The following is a 16,446-nucleotide window of genomic DNA, read 5'->3' as shown; positions in this document are numbered from 1 at the left end:
CGCGGCCGCTCTTAAAGAGGCCGCTCCTGGCGCGAGGCGGACCAGGTCTGGATGCTGCGAGTGCTGCGGGCCGGGTGGGCCTGTCCCGGGACCCCCGACCTGGCGACTCCCCCGGGGCGGGGGTGGCGTGTGGTCTCTAGAAAACTGAGGGAAAGTAGACAGACCGTGCTCACCGATTTAAAAGAACAGCCCTGAAATGACCCCCGTTACACCCTGTTCTCTTTAGACAAGTGACTTCCACCTGGAGCGGTTTCTGGGCCCGGGCATGGGGATTTCCTCACCCGGCCCCCTAGGCTTTCACCTCGGTGGAATTTCCCGCGCCCCCGCTGGGATGATTTAGGGACTGTTAGCTAGTGCTTGGCTGGGTGTGGAGAAGGATCAATCACAGCTGACTCCTCAGAGGTGACAGCCCCTGCCCCCTTAAAAACAAGAAAAGACCTAGCAGTGTGAAGCCAAACTGCACCCCCAGCCCCGGTGACATGAGGAAACCATGAGGCGCTCAGCCTGAGGTTCATCGTTCATCTCCTTCCTGCTTGGAATCAGAATGTCCTCACTGCTGAGTTTCTCCGTTTTATGGGATTACATTAGTGGACAAAGGAGGTGTGTGTGTGTGTGTGTGTGTGTGTGTGTGTGTGTGTTGCTATATTTTATTCAAGCAGGAAAAAGCTACCAAAGGAACCTGAAGATGATAATAATAGCTCACATCTATAGAGTGCTTACACAGTGCAGGGCTCTGTTCTAAATCTTTGTACTTAGATTTCCTTATTCAATCCTCAGGGCAACCCTGTAAATTGGACAATACTGCATCATCATTATTATTATTATTATTATTATTATCTCGCTCTGTCACCCAGGCTGGAGTGCAGTGGTGTGATCACAGCTCACTGCAGCCTCCAATTCCTGGGCTTAAGTGATTCTCCTGACTACAGGTGCGTGGCCGCCATACCTGGTGGCAGGGTCTCACTCACTGTGTTGCCCAGGCTGGTCTCCAACTCCTGGGCTCAAGGAATCCACCTGCCTGGGCCTCCCAAAGTGTTGAGATTACAGGCTGTGAGCCACTGCACCTGGTCTGCATTATTATTATTTCCAAGATACATGGCTGCTACGTAGATGAGCTGATACTCAAACCCTAGCAACTGGTTCCCAGGTTCTTAATCCGTGGCTAAAAGTAGCATGTTAAGAAATTCAGAAGGAGGCAAACTGGATTTTGAATCCAGATACTGCTGTTTACTACCTCTGAGGCACAGGGGCTGGTTACTTAACACTCTGAGCACCTATTTCCTCTTTTAAAATTTAGGCAATATGAGGTTGAATTGCATTTAATTGTCATTTTTTGGAAATTGAAAACAGCCAAAACATCAGTGACAAAGATCAGCAGTTTCATCTGCTTCATTGTAATAGCAGGGGGACAGGCGGGCTCATAGAAAGTCATAGAAAGGAGGCCACCCCAGAGTTGTCGTGAGGGACAAACGAGGTATTGATAGCAGCAGTGCCTGACAGCTCTGGACAGATCTCAACCCAAACATAGGGGTCAATGGTGTCCAGGGCTGTGCTAGGCACGCTGGCTGCTCAGTTTCTCCCCTCTCCCCTCTCCCCTCTCCTTCTTTCTCTCTCTCTTTTCCTTCCTTCCTTCCTTCCCCCTCCCCTCCCCTCCCCTCCCCTTCCCTTCCCTTCCCGGCTACTTAGTTTCTTTCTTTTCCTTCTTTTCTTTTCCTTCCTTCCTTCCTCTCTCTCTTTCTCCTTCCCTCCTTCCTTCCTTCTTTCCTTCTTTCCTTTCCTTTTCCTCCCCTCCCCTCCCCTCCCTTCCCCTCCCCTCCCTTCCCTTCCCCTCCCCTCCCCTTCCCTTCCGGGCAGCTAGCTTTCTTTTTTCTCTTTCCTTTCTTTCTTCCTTTCCTTCCCTTTCTTCCTTTCCTTTCCTTTTCTCTTTTTTCTTTCTTGACAGGGCCTTTCTCTATTGCCCACTTTGGAGTATAGTGGCAGGATCACGGCTCACTGCAGCCTTGACCTCCTGGGTTCAAGGGGTCCTCCCGCCTCAGCCTCCCCACTAGCTGGGATTACAGGCACACACCACCGTGACCAGCTAATTTTTAAATTTTATTTTGTTGAGATGGAGGTCTCACTGTGTTGCTCAGACTTGGCTCGAACTCCTGGCCTCAAAGCAATCCTCCCGCCTTGGCCTCCCTAAGTGCTGGGATTACAGGTGTGAGCCACCGCTCCAGGCCTGGTATTTCTTGATTACTCCCAGCTAAATGGCAAGCTCAGCCTCAAGGCCGGAAGCAACAGGAGCATGAGTAAATAGTTGTAACACACGTAGAATAGTGACTGCATTGTCTAAGTGCAATATTAGTGTTTGCTTAATAAGTAAATTTTTTAAATAAAATATTTATTGGCCAGGTGAGGTGGCTCATGCCTGTAATCCCAGCACTTTGGGAGGCCAAGGTAGGCAGATCACTTGAGGTCAGGAATTTGAGACCAGCCTGGCCAACATGGTGAAACCCTGTCTCTACGAAAAATACAAAAATTAGCTGGGCGTGCCTGTAATCCCAGCTACTTGGGAGGCTGAGGCAGGAGAATCACTTGAACCCAGGAGTTGGAGGTTGCAGTGAGTGGAGATCGCACCAGTGCACTACAGCATGGGTGACAGAGCGAGACTCCATCTCAAAAAAAAAAAAAAAAATTGGCCGGGTGTGGTAGCTCACCCCTGTAATTCCAGCACTTTGGGAGGCCGAGGCAGGCAGATCGCTTGAGGTCAGGAGTTCATGACTAGCCTGGCCAACATAGTGAAACCCCGTCTATACTAAAAATACAAAAATTAGGCCAGGCACAGTGGCTTATGCCTGCAATGCCAGCACATTGGGAGGCCGAGGCAGGCAGATCACGAGGTCAGGAGATCAAGACCATCCTGGCCAATATGGTGAAACGCCATCTCTACTAAAAATACAAAAAAATTAGCTGGGCGTGGTGGCACGTGCCTGTAATCCAAGCTACTCGGAAGGCTGAGGCAGGAGAATCGCTTGAACCCAGGAGGCAGAAGTTGCAGTGAGCCGAGATCGTGCCATTGCACTCCAGCCTGGGCGACAAGAGCAAAACTCTGTCTAAAAAAAAAAAAAAAAAGTATTGAGCACCTATATGTGATGGGCACTGTGGAGAGTCTATTTCCAGTACAACGTCATAAAAGGTTTCTCTTTAATCCTGTCATCTCTGAAAAACACTGTCCCTGAGAAACTTACCAAGACGTCCGCTAATATGCCAGAAGTTTATTCTGCGCTCCTGTAATTTGAATCCTCATTTTGCTCAGCTCAAAATAACTTGGCTTTCAACTGAACATAAATCTCTCTGATAAGGTCACGTATTACTAGGCTTTTTTTTCTTCAGTTAATCATGGCCCAGGAAGGGGCCTCTGGGTTTTATCATATTCCAAGATATTTATTATCTTAAGCTCAATTTTCTATCCAGATAAGACATGTTTAGATATCTCTGCCTGCATCTGGTTTCTCTCTTGCTCTGGAGACATGAGCAGACTGTTTATAAAAGATATTTTCAGATTCAGCAGAAAAATATCCCCTTTTCTTCCTGCTTTGAGGCTGAGTGTGCTATTTAGCTGTGCTGTAGGGAAATCAAGAAATACTGACCAGCCAGAGTGCCTAGCTCAGCCCGGGGCATTACTGACCCAGGAGATCCAAGCAATGGAATGAGATCTCATCAGAGGCACTTAGAATCTTACTGGGTTTTTAAGACCCACAGAGAGCCATGAAGTAAGCACAGACAAAGGCCAGGCAATATAAAATCACACACAGATTTGTTCTGCAGTAATTAGTACCACAGTACAGTACCGTTATAGGAAAGGGGTCCCGATCTAGACCCCAAGAGAGGGTTCTTGGATCTCGTGCAAGAAAGAATTCAGGGCGAGTCAGTAAAGTGAAAGCAAGTTTATTAAGAAAGTAGGGGCCAGGCACGGTGGCTCACGCCTGTAATCCCAGCACTTTGGGAGGCAGGCGGATCATGAGGTCAGGAGATGAAGACCATCCTGGCTAAGACGGTGAAACCCCGTCTCTACTAAAAATACAAAAAATTAGCCGGGCGTGGTGGCGGGCGCCTGTAGTCCCAGCTACTCAGGAGGCTGAGGCAGGAGAATGGCGTGAACCCAGGAGGTGGATCTTGCAGTGAGCCGAGATCACGCCAGCCTGGGCGACAGAGCGAGACTCCACCTCAAAAAAAAAAAAGAAGGTAAAGGAATAACAGAACGGCTACTCCTTAGAGCAGCCCCCAAGGGCTGCTGTTTGCCCGTTTTTATGTTTATTTCTTTATGCTAAACAAGGGGTGGGTTATTCATGCCTCCCTTTTTTAGACCAAATAGGGTAACTTCCTGATGTTGCCATGGCATTTGTAAACTGTCATGGCGCTGGTGGGAGTATAACAGTGAGGACGACCAGATGTCACTCTCGTGGCCATCTTGGTTTTGGTGGGTTAGAGCCGGCTTCTTTACTGAAACCTGTTTTATCTGCAGGGTCTTTATGACCTATATCTTGTGCTGACCTCCTGTCTCATTCTGTGACTTAGAATGCCTTAACCATCTGGGAATGCAGCCCAGTAGGTCTCAGCCTCATTTTACCCAGCTCCTATTCAAGATGGAGTTACTCTGGTTCAAATGCTTCTGGCAGTACTAGTGATAAGGATAAGGTTTCTGAGCACTGTTAAATTTAAAATGAAATCTTGTTCCCAGAGTAAGTCAAAGATAACTGTCTTCTTACTCAGTCTTCTATGTCATCCACTGATTAAATTCTGCTCTCTCACCTGATGGCAGTGAAGCAAAGCAGCACTGAGCTCCTCCGAGTAAAGAAAGAATTGTTTTCTGTACAACCTGGAGCTGAATCATAGAAGGAGAAGACAGCTTGAAAGATAAGAGGCCGTAAGGCAGACCACAGAGGATGGGGAGGATTTCCCCAGCACCCCAGCCCCCACAGTCAGCTCTGGTTCAGCGATTTCAGCAAGTCTTTCATGACCCATCTGATTTTGTTTTATCCCAGCCCTGCAGAGAAAGGACTCTGCAGGTCAGGACTTGCTTCTTCAACAGACAAAAACTCCTCTGCCAGAAAAGTTGGAGAAACTAGTTTAGAAAGTCGGAGGACGTGAAGAAGTCTGCCTTTGTTCTGGGGACCTTGGTGGGAGATGAGGGTGGGCTGGTGGAGACGAGGGTGAGAATGAACCTTGCCGCAGACCCTTTGGGCTCCATGCAGAGCTGGCTGCAGAAGAGGAAGGAAAGGAAATTGGCCAGCTGCTGTCTCTGTGACTGGACCTGGGCCAATCAAGAAACTGAGAGGAGCAGGGCCAGTCAGGCTGTTGTGCCTCAAACTTAGGCAGAAACAAGCAAAGGCAAGGATTTGGGGCTCTGAGTCACCCTCTCTGGAGGAACAAGAGCTTAGAGGAGGAAATCACTTTTTGAGCTCCCTTTACTTTTACACACACATGTTTTTATTCCAGTAAATTCAAACTAAAGAGGAAGAAGTCATGAAAGGGCAGCTGCCACCTCAGGCCGTGGTGGCAGAGACAAAGGGTATGGGCCGGTGTAGACGTCTAAGAAACCAACAGGTATGCTTTTCGGCTTACCTTGGTTCTGAGCTCCTACTTTTGACCCATGGGCTGTGTTGCAGCTCAGCTGCCAGACTCCAGTCCTTCCTGGGCTCAGGCCTCTCCCTGCACTTCCCCTTGTCAGTGGTGCCTGGCCCTCCTACCTGCCTGTCCCAACTTTTCCTTTCTGCCAGGAGTCTGCTGGTGACTATCCGGGAGGCCAGATCGCTGTAGGAGACCAGAATATGCCACCCAAAATAGGCCTCTTTGGCATACAGATTATTCTGAGAAACAGCAACCGAAGAAGCAGCTCCGAAAGCAGAGTAAAAATGACCCTTTTGCCCGGGCGTGGTGGTGTGCACCTGTAGTCCCATCTATCCCAGAGGCTGAGACAAGAGGATCACTTGAGTCTAGGAGTTCACAATCAGCATGGGAAACATAGCAAAAACCTATCTTTACTTAGAAAATAAAATGGGCTGGGCACGATGGCTCACGCCTGTAATCCCAACACTTTGGGAGCCCGAGTGGGGTGGATCACCTGAGGTCAGGGGTTTGAGACCAGCCTCACCAACATGGTAAAACCCCATCTCTACTAAAAATACAAAAATTAGCTGGGCGTGGTGGCAAGCACCTGTAATCCCAGCTACTCGGGAGGCTGAGGCGGGAGAATCACTTGAACCCGGGAGGCAGAGGTTGCAGTAAACAGAGATGGCGCCATTGCACTCCAGCCTGGGTGACAAGAGTAAAACTCCATCTCAAAAAAAAAATGTTTAAGGCCGGGCATGGTGGCTCACACCTGTAATGCCAGCACTTTGGGAGGCTGAGACAGGTGGATCACCTGAGGCCAGGAGTTCAAGACCAGCCTGACCAACATGGTGAAACCCTGTCTCTACTAAAAATACAAAAATTAGCCGGGCATGGTGGTGGGCGCCTGTAATCCCAGCTACTTGGGAGGCTGAGACAGGAGAGTTGCTTGAACTAGGGAGGCGGAGGCTGCACTGAGCTGAGATCATGCTACTGCACTCCAGCCTGGGCAACAGAGTGAGACTCAAAAATTTAAATTAAATTAAATTAAATAATATTTTAAAAGCTACCCTTTTGTAAGGGAAATTTACATCTATAAAAATCATCTCTCTGCTGTTTTCTGTTAGTCTCAGCAACAACAAAAAACATCTCTTGCCAGGCATAGTGGCTCATGCCTATAATCCCAGCACATTGGGAAGCCCAGGCAGGAGGATTGCTTGAGCCCAGGAGTTTGAGACCAGCCTGGGCAATATAGGGAGACCCCATCTCTACAAAAAAATCAAAATATTAGCTGGGTGTGGTGTCGTGCCTGTAGTCCCAGCTACTGGGGAGGCTGAGGTAGGAGGGTCACTTGAAATCAGGATTTCGAGACCAGCAAGACCTCGTCTCTAATTAATTTTTAAAAATATAATTTTATAATTAATTATAAAAAATAAAATTAAATTAATTTTAAAATAAAATATAATTCTCTATATATACTTAAATACCAAAAAAAATCCCAGCTGGGCGTAGTGGCTCACACCTGTAATCCCAGCGCTTTGGGAGGCCAAGGCGGGTGGATCGCCTGAGGTCAGGAGTTCAAAACCAGCCTGGCCAACATGGTGAAACCCCATCTCTACTAAAAATGCAAAAATTATCCAGGTATAGCGGTGGGCGCCTGTAATCCCAGCTCCTCAGGAGGCTGAGGCAGGAGAATCGCTTGAACCCAGGAGGCAGAGGTTGCAGTAAGCCAAAGTCGTGCCATTGCACTCCAGCCTGGGCAACAGGAGTAAAACTCCGTCTCAAAAAACAAACAAACAAAAAAACGCGTCTCCATTTGTAAGGGTTTCTTTGTCCCTATACCAGGAAAAGAAGTGTGGCTCTAATGCACCAGAAACTCTAATCATTAGAGAAGACACCAACATAAATCTGCACTACAAACCTTAGCTTTGCTTACCAAGCTTTTTCTGGACACCACCCCATAACTGTCCACCCCAACACCATTCTTGTTTTGTTTCAACTGGAGATGGTATTTAAGCCCTAATTCTAAGCCACCGCTGTAGATTTCACTCATTTCTCTGGGTATCTCCTATGTATACCTGAAATATACATGTTGTTAAACTTCCTTTTGTCTTTCTCTTGTTAATCTGCCATTTTGTTACAGGAAGTCCCAGCCGGGAACACAGAAAGGATATGGAGAAAATTATTATTCTGCCCATACAGTTGTGGTGACCCAGATGGGATCTCTGGGACACCCTGCCTGCTCTACAATTGGGATCCCTGGAGAAGTGACAGAATCTGGCAACAGGTAAGAATGTGGTGTCGGCCGGATGTGGTGGCTCACACCTGTAATCCCAGCACTTTGGGAGGACAAGGTAGGTGCATCACTTGAGCCCAGGAGTTTGGGACCAGCCTGGGCAAAATGGCAAGACCCTGTCTCTACTAAAAATACAAAAAATTAGCCGGGCATTGTGGCTCATGCCTGTAATCTCAGCACTTTGGGAGGCCAAGGCTGGTGGATCACTTGAGCCCAGGAGTTTGAGATCAGCCTGGCCAACATAGCAAGACCCTGTCTCTACTAAAAATACAAAAAATTTAGCCAGGCATGGTGGTGTTCACCCGTAGTCCCAGCTACTCAGGAAGCTGAGGCAGGAGGATCACTTGAGCCCGGAAAATCGAGGATGCAGTGAGCCGTGATTACGGCACTGCACTCCAGCCTGGGCAATGAGCATGAGACCCTGTCTCAAAAAAAAAAAAAAAAAAAAGGCCGGGCATGGTGGCTCATGCCTGTAATCCCAGCACTTTGGGAGGTTGAGGCGGGTGGATCACGAGGTCAGGAGATCGAGACCATCCTGGCTAACATGGTGAAACCTCATCCCTACTAAAAATACAAAAAAAATTATCCAGGTGTGGTGGCGGGTGCCTGTAGTTCCAGCTACTCAGGAGGCTGAGGCAGGAGAGTGGCGTGAACCCAGGAGGCAGAGCTTGCAGTGAGCCAAGATTGCGCCGTTGTACTCCAGCCTGGGCCACAGAATGAGACTCTGTCTCAAAAAAATAAATAAAATAAATAAATAAATAAATAAAAGAATGCGGTAGTTAGCACTCCTGGATCTGTGCAGTGTCAGTCAGGGGACGAAGGTACAAGTTTCTCTTTTGTGCCTTCTATTTCAAATTCACATTAGCAGGAGAAATCATTTGTAAGAATTAATTTTTTTGGACAGTGACTCTGGTGAAATGTAGTTTGGGGTAACCATTGGTTATTGATCCTTTCACTCCCAGAGACAGCTATTGCTTTCCTGTTTGTCTCCTTTTGTGTCCTAAAAATGTAGCGTGGCTATCCGACTGCTGGGGCGCCCAGATTATCCAGGCTGCCTGTGCAGGCAACCAACCACCAGGTTGGGGACACCCCAGAATACAGCCAGCCAACCACCAGGTCCAGGACACCCAGGAATATAACCAGACAGAAAGAGAAGTGTGGGCTGCATCCTATCTGTGACCAGTGTCTGTCAACCTACAATCATCAAAACGGTCAGAATCTAGTTCAAAGAGAGGTCATCAGCACAAAGTTGAGGACTGCAGCCCGGGACACACTTCCAAGTTGCCTTGGGGACTGCTCCAGACAACAAAAGAGAGGCTCAAGTTTTTAAAGGAAAAAAATAACAAATCAGGAGAAGGAGAATTACAAAAGTTATTTGTCAGGAATTCTCATTGGTTTACAGAAATAACCTCAGTTATTTTTATGAATAACATTGGTGATTGGCTGTGCATTGTTGAACTACAGGGTGTATGGCATTTTATGGCTACTTGGTGACAGTTAGTCTAGAGCTCCCATAGCGAGTGGCTGCTAGAGGTAATTATTTCACTCAAGGGGGAGAGGGACTTGACTGGTATTACATTTTAAATGCCTTTCTGGGTCTCATAATTTAAAGGGGCTTGCATTCCTCAAATGAAATATATTTCTTGGAAGGGGAGGTGAACAGGGTCTCACTGTCACCCAGGCTGGAGTGCAGTGGCGTGATCATGGCTCACTGCAGCCTTGACCTCCTCAGGCTTAAGCAATCCTCCCATCTCAGCCTCCTGAGTAACTGGGACTACAGGTGTACACCAGCACATCCAGCTAATATTTGTATTTTTTTGTAAAGGCGGGGTCTCACCATGTTGCCCAGGCTGGTCTCAAACCCCTGAGCTCAAGTGATCCACCTGCCCCAGCCTCCCAAAGTGCTGGGATTACAGATGTAGGCCATAACAGCTAGCCAGATGAAATGATTTTTCTTTTTCTCATATCCTACCAACCATTGCCGGCTCTTGGGGTGTTTTCTAAGACTTTCTTCCCTTGGCTGTCTATGGGAGTGGCTCCCATAGTCTATGGAAAGGGCCGTATCTTTGCACCCTGTTTGGAGAGGCATCTCATTTCTGTGGCTAAGCCATAAAAGGCTCATTGGTTTTAAGTCCTAAGAGGCTTATGGCTTTGGTCTTCAGTCATTTGCTAAGTACACATTTTCTGTAAAAGAAAAAGGAAAAAAACTATTCAAATAGGAGTTCAATATTGCCGGGAATACTTAGTGTTTGTCCCAGGAAAATTTGATAATGAGATATTTGAAAGGAATTTTTTTTGTTGTTGTTGTTTTGAGACGGAGTCTTGCTCTGTCACCCAGGCTGGAGTGCAGTGGTGCATCTCGGCTCACTGCAACCTCTGCCTCCCAGATTCAAGCGATTCCCCTGCCTCAGCCTCCCGAGTAGCTGGGATTACAGACATGTGCCACCATGCCCGGCTAATTTTTGTATTTTAAGTAGGGTTTAAAACGGGGTTTCACCATGTTGGTCAGGCTGGTCTCAAACTCCTGACCTCCTGATCCGCCCACCTCGGCCTCCCAAAGTGCTGGGATTATAGGCATGAGCCACCGTGCCCGGCCTTGAAAGGCTTTTTTTTAAAGGAGCTCTATGGTCAGAAGTTGGCCTGACTAGAAGCCAATATTCAGACCCTAGTAGGAGTTACTGTTTTAAGTTCTCTCTGTTCTGTCGAGCTGATCCTGCAGCTCCCGTGGGAATGTCTCCATCACCTGAAACTCCCTTCCTGAAGCCCCGCTGTCTATGTGCTCAACCAACTCTGTCACTTCCCTAAGGTTGGCGCAATTTTTCTGAGGATAATATGGGACTTTATTGGCTTCTTTGGGGAACTTGAGATCTCCCAACCCTGGCTCCCCTACAACCTCTTCCTTCCCGTTGCTCCTGTTTCTCCTTCCTTCTCTCATCTTCTCTCCACTTCTCTCTCTCTCTCTCTCTTTTCTCTCTCTCTTTTTTTTTTTTTTTTTTTTTTTGAGACAGAGTCTTACTCTGTTGCCCAGGCTGGAGTGCAGTGGCACAATCTCAGCTCACTGCAACTTCCACCTCTGGGGTTCAAGCAATTCTCCTGCCTCAGCCTCCCGAGTAGCTGAGATTACAGACTCCTGCCACTATGCCTGGCTAATTTTTTGTATTTTCGAAGAGACAGGGTTTCACCATGTTGTTCAGGCTGGTCTTGAGCTCCTGAGCTCAGGCAATCCACCCACCTTGGCCTCCCAAAGCACTAGGATTACAGGTGTGAGCCACTGAGCCCGGCCAATTAAACTCTTACTTTATTGCAATGCCATGCTCTTTATTTGTGCAGCAGGCAGGAAGAATCTGTCAGGCAGTTATAAAAATAGGATAAAAGTATATAAATGAGCTTTTAACAATGATTATGGTTTATCACATGTCTACTAAAAATGGTTCCCCAAATCTCTTTGGTAACCTATACTCAGGGTTTTGCTAACTTAAGTTAAATTAAATGATAAATATTTACTGCATACCTAGATATTTTCCAAATATAATAAAACATTGAAGCATTAATTGCTGAATATATGTTTGTCTACTCTTGGCTTCTTAGTACAAGAGACTCCAGATGTTTGAGTGTGTTAGTAAACATATCCCATGCCACATTGAAAAACTGTGCTACAGGCTGGGCACAGTAGCTCATGCATGTAATCCCAGCACTTTAGGAGGCCAAGGGGAGCAGATCACCTGAGGTCGGGAGTTTGAGACCAGCCTGACCAAGCTGGAGAAACCCTGTCTCTATTAAAAATACAAAATTAGTCAGACATGGTGGTGCATGCCTGTAATCCCAGCTACTCAGGAGGCTGAGGCAGGAGATTCGCTTAAACCCGAGAGGCAGAGGTTGCGGTGAACCGAGATAGCGCCATTGCATTCCAGCCTGGGCAACGAGAGTGAAACTCCATCTCGGAAAAAAAAAAAAAAAGAGAGAGAAAGAGAAAACTGCTATGAAAAAATATATGATTCTAAAAATTACGAAAAGGTATATTCATAAATTTGCCTGTCTACAGAATGCTAATGTGACAGTTCACGATTGCTTAATTTCTAGTGAAAACTAGAAATTTCTTGATGATTGCTTAATTTCTTAATGATTGCTTAGTTTCTAATGAAAACCAGAAAGTGTAAAGAACAAAACTTGTATGCAAGGAAAATAGGATACGGGATTTCTGTAAGATAAGGTATGAAGCAGCTGGGCGCGGTGGCTCAAGCCTGTAATCCCAGCACTTTGGGAGGCTGAGGCGGGCGGATCACGAGGTCAGGAGATCTAGACCACCCTGGCTAACATGGTGAAACCCTGTCTCTACTAAAAATACCAAAAATTAGCCGGGTGTGGTGGTGGGTGCCTGTAGTACCAGATACTCGGGAGGCTGAGGCAGGAGAATGGCGTGAACCCAGGAGGTGGAGGTTGCAGTGAGCAGAGATCGCGCCACTGCACTCCATCCAGCCTGGGCGACAGAGTGAGACTCCATCTCAAAAAAAAAAAAAAAAGAAAGAAAGACAAAAACTGAATGGAGCTAGGCATGGTGGCATGTGCCTGTAGTCCCAGCTACTCAAGAGGCCAAGGCAAGAGTATTGCTTGAGCCCAGGAGTTCGAGACCAGCTGGGGCAACATAGCAAGACTGTCTCAAAACAAAAATAAAACAACAAAAAAAAAACCCTGAACAGATTTAGAAAGTTAGAGAGAGAGAATCTTGTGTGATTAAGTTGGCTAAAATTGAATCAATTTATTATAAGGATCTCAAAAATGAGCCTTAATATCAAAAGTACAATCCAAAACTAGAGTTTCATCTTCTCTCTTAAAATTACAAAGTTTTATTGGAGTATTGGACTTCTCTTGATAAAATGCTATGGAAGGTTTTTCTTTACCGTCTATGTAATCTGTGTAGGAAATCTAGAATTTGCTGAGGTGGAAAAAAATCTGCGTCTTATCAGAATAATTTCCTGTGTTTCATGTTGTCTTTATCAGGTCTTTAATTACTTAAGAAGACTCAGTCGTCTCTGTTAAAAGAGCTAAGTTAAAAAAAAAAAAAAGGAAACTATATACCTTTCCGTAATTACCTCTGAAATCTTCCAGCGCTTTCGTTAAATGGATAACTGAGTAATGTTTTACAGTGATCAGTGATCCTGTTTAATCAAAAAATTTAGTCTTTTGACTTTTAAAAAAAAATTTGTCCTTTAAAAATTTTTTTTTTAGAGATAAGGTCTCCTCCTATGTTGCCCAGGCTGATGTCAAACTCCTGGGCTCAAGTGATCCTCCTGCCTTGGCCTCCCAAAGTGCTGGGATTATAGGCATGAGCCACCGAGCCCAGCCATCTTTTGGTTTTGACAACTTTGAAAAATCAAACTCTACGTGAAGTGTTTTTGACCTTGAGCTAACTTTGGAATTTTCCTGAAGGCCCCTAAAAAGTCACAAAGGACTTGTCTTTCTTCTTTTTTATTTATTATTAATTTTTTTTTTTTTTTTGAGATGGAGTCTTGCTCCGTTGCCAGGCTGGAGTGCAGTAGTGCGATCTTGGCTCACTGTAACCTCCACCTCCGGGTTCAAGAGATTCTCCTGCCTCAGCCTCCCAAGTAGCTGGGACTACAGGCGCCCACCACCACACCCAGCTAATTTTTGTATTTTTAGTAGAGATGGGGTTTCACCATGTTGGCCAAGATGGTCTCAATTGGTTGACCTCGTGTTCTGCCTGCCTTGGCCTCCCAAAGTGCTGGGATTATAGGCATAAGCCACTGCACCCGGCCTTGTCTTTCTTCTTATAAAAACAAACTTGTTAAATTAATTTGGTATGTTAAATTACATGGGAAGCATTGTTAAAAAAGAAGTGATGCTAAACCTTCTTTATATCATATTTGTATGTATTTATGTGTTCCAGAAATTGCATGAAGTTCTTAGAGATCTGATGGGTCCTGATATAATGTTGTCAGTTATAATTCTAGTTATTATCTTAAAATGTATGTGACAGAAGTAACTGAATTTTTTTCCCAATTGTATTACAATGAATTCTCATCCTTTAACCATGGCCATTTAAAGTTTTTGTCATCCATAGACAGTTAATTATTTTATTTTGATGCATTCCTAAAAGCTTTTGCAAACAACTATAATATGAACTACCATGCTTATGTGGTTTCTTTGCATGGCTGTTGTGCTGATGAGTAAGAAAAGTCATTTCCTGGTAGGCCCAGGAACCTCAAGAAAGTGCATTTGTATTTAAGGAGATTCATGGAGAAAACGGACAAGTACATGTTCCTGATGACTTTAAGATCATACCGTTGAACTTCCAGAACACTAATGGAAAAACTGACTCATTCATGAAATTGCTAACCAAAGATCAAGCCGAACAAGAATTAATTACATTGGACTAGATGACCCAATGAAGGTGATTTAAATTATTTTTAATTATTATTATTTTTTTTTGAGAGGGAGTTTTGCTCTTGTTGCCCAGGTTGGAGTGCAATGGCACAATCTTGGCTCACTGCCACCTCCGCCTCTTGGGTTCAAGTGATTCTTCTGCCTCAGCCTCCCGAGTAGCTTGGATTACAGGTGCCTGCCACCACCCACAGCTATTTTTTTTTGCATTTTTGGTGGAGACGAGGTTTCACTATGTTGGCCAGGCTGGTCTCAAACTTCTCACCTCAGGCTATCCACCTGCCTCAGCCTTCCAAACGGCTGGGATTACAGGCGTGAGCCACCGCGCCCAACTGATGATTATAATTCTTATGACTTCTTGTTTTAGGACATTTCTGGGTCTTTAATGGCTTTTCTTTTTTTTTCTAAAGCTAACTAAAATTTACAGCAATCAGGTAAATTATACCTTCATAAACAGAATTGAAACATTTATCCTTTTTTTTCTACCTGATCCCTGTAGAATTCAGAAACTCTTACTCACTATTCTTATTTTCATGACTATTCATGACTATATAGTTATTTTCTTTTTCTTTTTCTTTTTTTTTTTTTGAGATGGAGTTTCACTCTTGTCACCCAGGCTGGAGTGCAATGGTGCAATCTCGGCTCACTGCAACCTCCACCTCCCAGGTTCAAGCGATTCTCCTGCGTCAGCCTCCCAAGTACCTGGGATTACAGGTGCCCGCCACCACACCTGGCTAATTTTTTTGTATTTTTAGTAGAGACGGGGTTTCACTCTGTTGGCCAGGCTGGTCTTGAACTCCTGACCTTGTGATCCACCCACCTTGGCCTCCCAAAGTGCTGGGATTACAGGTGTGAGCCACCATGCTTGGCACTATATAGTTATTTTCATAAATTCAGTAAGAATCTAGTTTCCTTATAACAGGGACACAATTGAAAACCTTGATTATATTGCTAAGACGTTGACTGGAATATCAAATACGAAAATGAACATATAATCAGATATGATCAGACAGTTTTAAGGAACTAAGTTTGACTTTATGGAGCCAAAAAGCCAACCTCGTACTTCGCTTATGTGGTTTCTTTATGTGGTTGCCTTACAGATGAGTAAGAAAGGTCACTTCCTGGCAGACCTCAGGTATATTGGGGACATCAAGAAAAGAATAATTCATCAAAGTCTATAGATATTGCAGGCAAAGTTGAAACAAGCCAGACAAGTTCTCTTTGTATTCTTGAGAGACTTGGAAAGTCTAACCTGAGATTCCTTATTAAAAGTTCCAGCAAAACAGACTTAAAAAGAGCCTATATGATTTTTTTTAAATTAAAAAGTAAACTTTAATGTCGAAAATGCAAACTTGGGGGACACAGAAAAGATCACAAACAAGGCTGTCACTTCACACTTGGAAGGTTGCACAGCGGCCAGGCAGAGGCACTCCTCACTTCCCAGATGGGGTGGCCGGGCAGAGGTGCTCCTCACTTCCCAGACAGTGGGGCGGCCGGGCAGCGGCGCTCTTCACTTGCCAGACAGGGCGGCATCTGGGCAGACGCGCTCCTCACATCCCAGACAGGGCGGAAGCCGGGCAGAGGCGCTCCTCACTTCCCAGACACTGGGCAGCTGGGCAGAAGTGCTCCACACTTCCCAGACGGTGGGGCGGCAGGGCAGAGGGGCACCTCACTTCCCAGACAGGGTAGCCGGGCAGAGGCGCTCCTTACTTCCCAGACAGTTGGGCGGCTGGGCAGAGGCGCTTCTCACTTCCCAGATGGTGGGAAGCCGGGCAGTGGCGCTCCTGACATCCCAGACGGGGTGGCCGGGCAGAGGCCCTCATCACTTCCCAGACAGGTTGGCCGGGCAGAGGCGCTCCTCACTTCCCAGTCAGTTGGGCAGCCGGGGAGAGGCGCTCCTCACTTCCCAGACAGTTGGCAGCCGGGCAGAGGGGCTCCTCACTTCCCAGATGGTTGGCAGCTGGGCAGAGGCACTCCTCACTTCCCGGACTGTGGTCAGCTGGGCAGAGGCACTCCTTACTTCCCGGATGGTTGGCAGCTGGGCAGAGGTGCTCCTCACATCCCAGACGGTGGGCGGCCAGGCAGAGGTGCTCCTCACTTCCCAGACGGTGGGCGGCCGGGCAGAGGTGCTCCTCACTTCCCAGATGGTGGGCGGCTGG

The 16,446-nt window shown here is 46.3% G+C and overlaps 1 long non-coding RNA gene across 2 annotated transcripts; it reads left to right on the top strand.

The window, feature by feature from the left end:
* The first annotated feature begins 31 nt into the window (after positions 1 to 31).
* LOC103891313 (uncharacterized) lies at positions 32 to 15,779 on the top strand. Of its 2 annotated transcripts, XR_010140979.1 has the most exons (5): positions 32 to 600; positions 4,805 to 5,589; positions 7,736 to 7,879; positions 14,134 to 14,297; positions 15,388 to 15,779. It is a non-coding gene; the product is annotated as an uncharacterized LOC103891313 (long non-coding RNA). The 2 variants fall into 2 exon arrangements; XR_008527879.2 differs by lacking the exon at positions 32 to 600 and having other exon boundaries at positions 3,474 to 5,589.
* The last annotated feature ends 667 nt before the right edge of the window (positions 15,780 to 16,446 follow it).

Source organism: Pongo abelii, chromosome 7 (genome assembly GCF_028885655.2).
Source record: "Pongo abelii isolate AG06213 chromosome 7, NHGRI_mPonAbe1-v2.0_pri, whole genome shotgun sequence".
In the NCBI taxonomy this organism is placed as follows: Eukaryota; Metazoa; Chordata; class Mammalia; order Primates; family Hominidae; genus Pongo; species Pongo abelii.
Note: the sequence above shows the minus strand (reverse complement) of the source record. Positions and strands in the feature narration are given on the sequence as shown.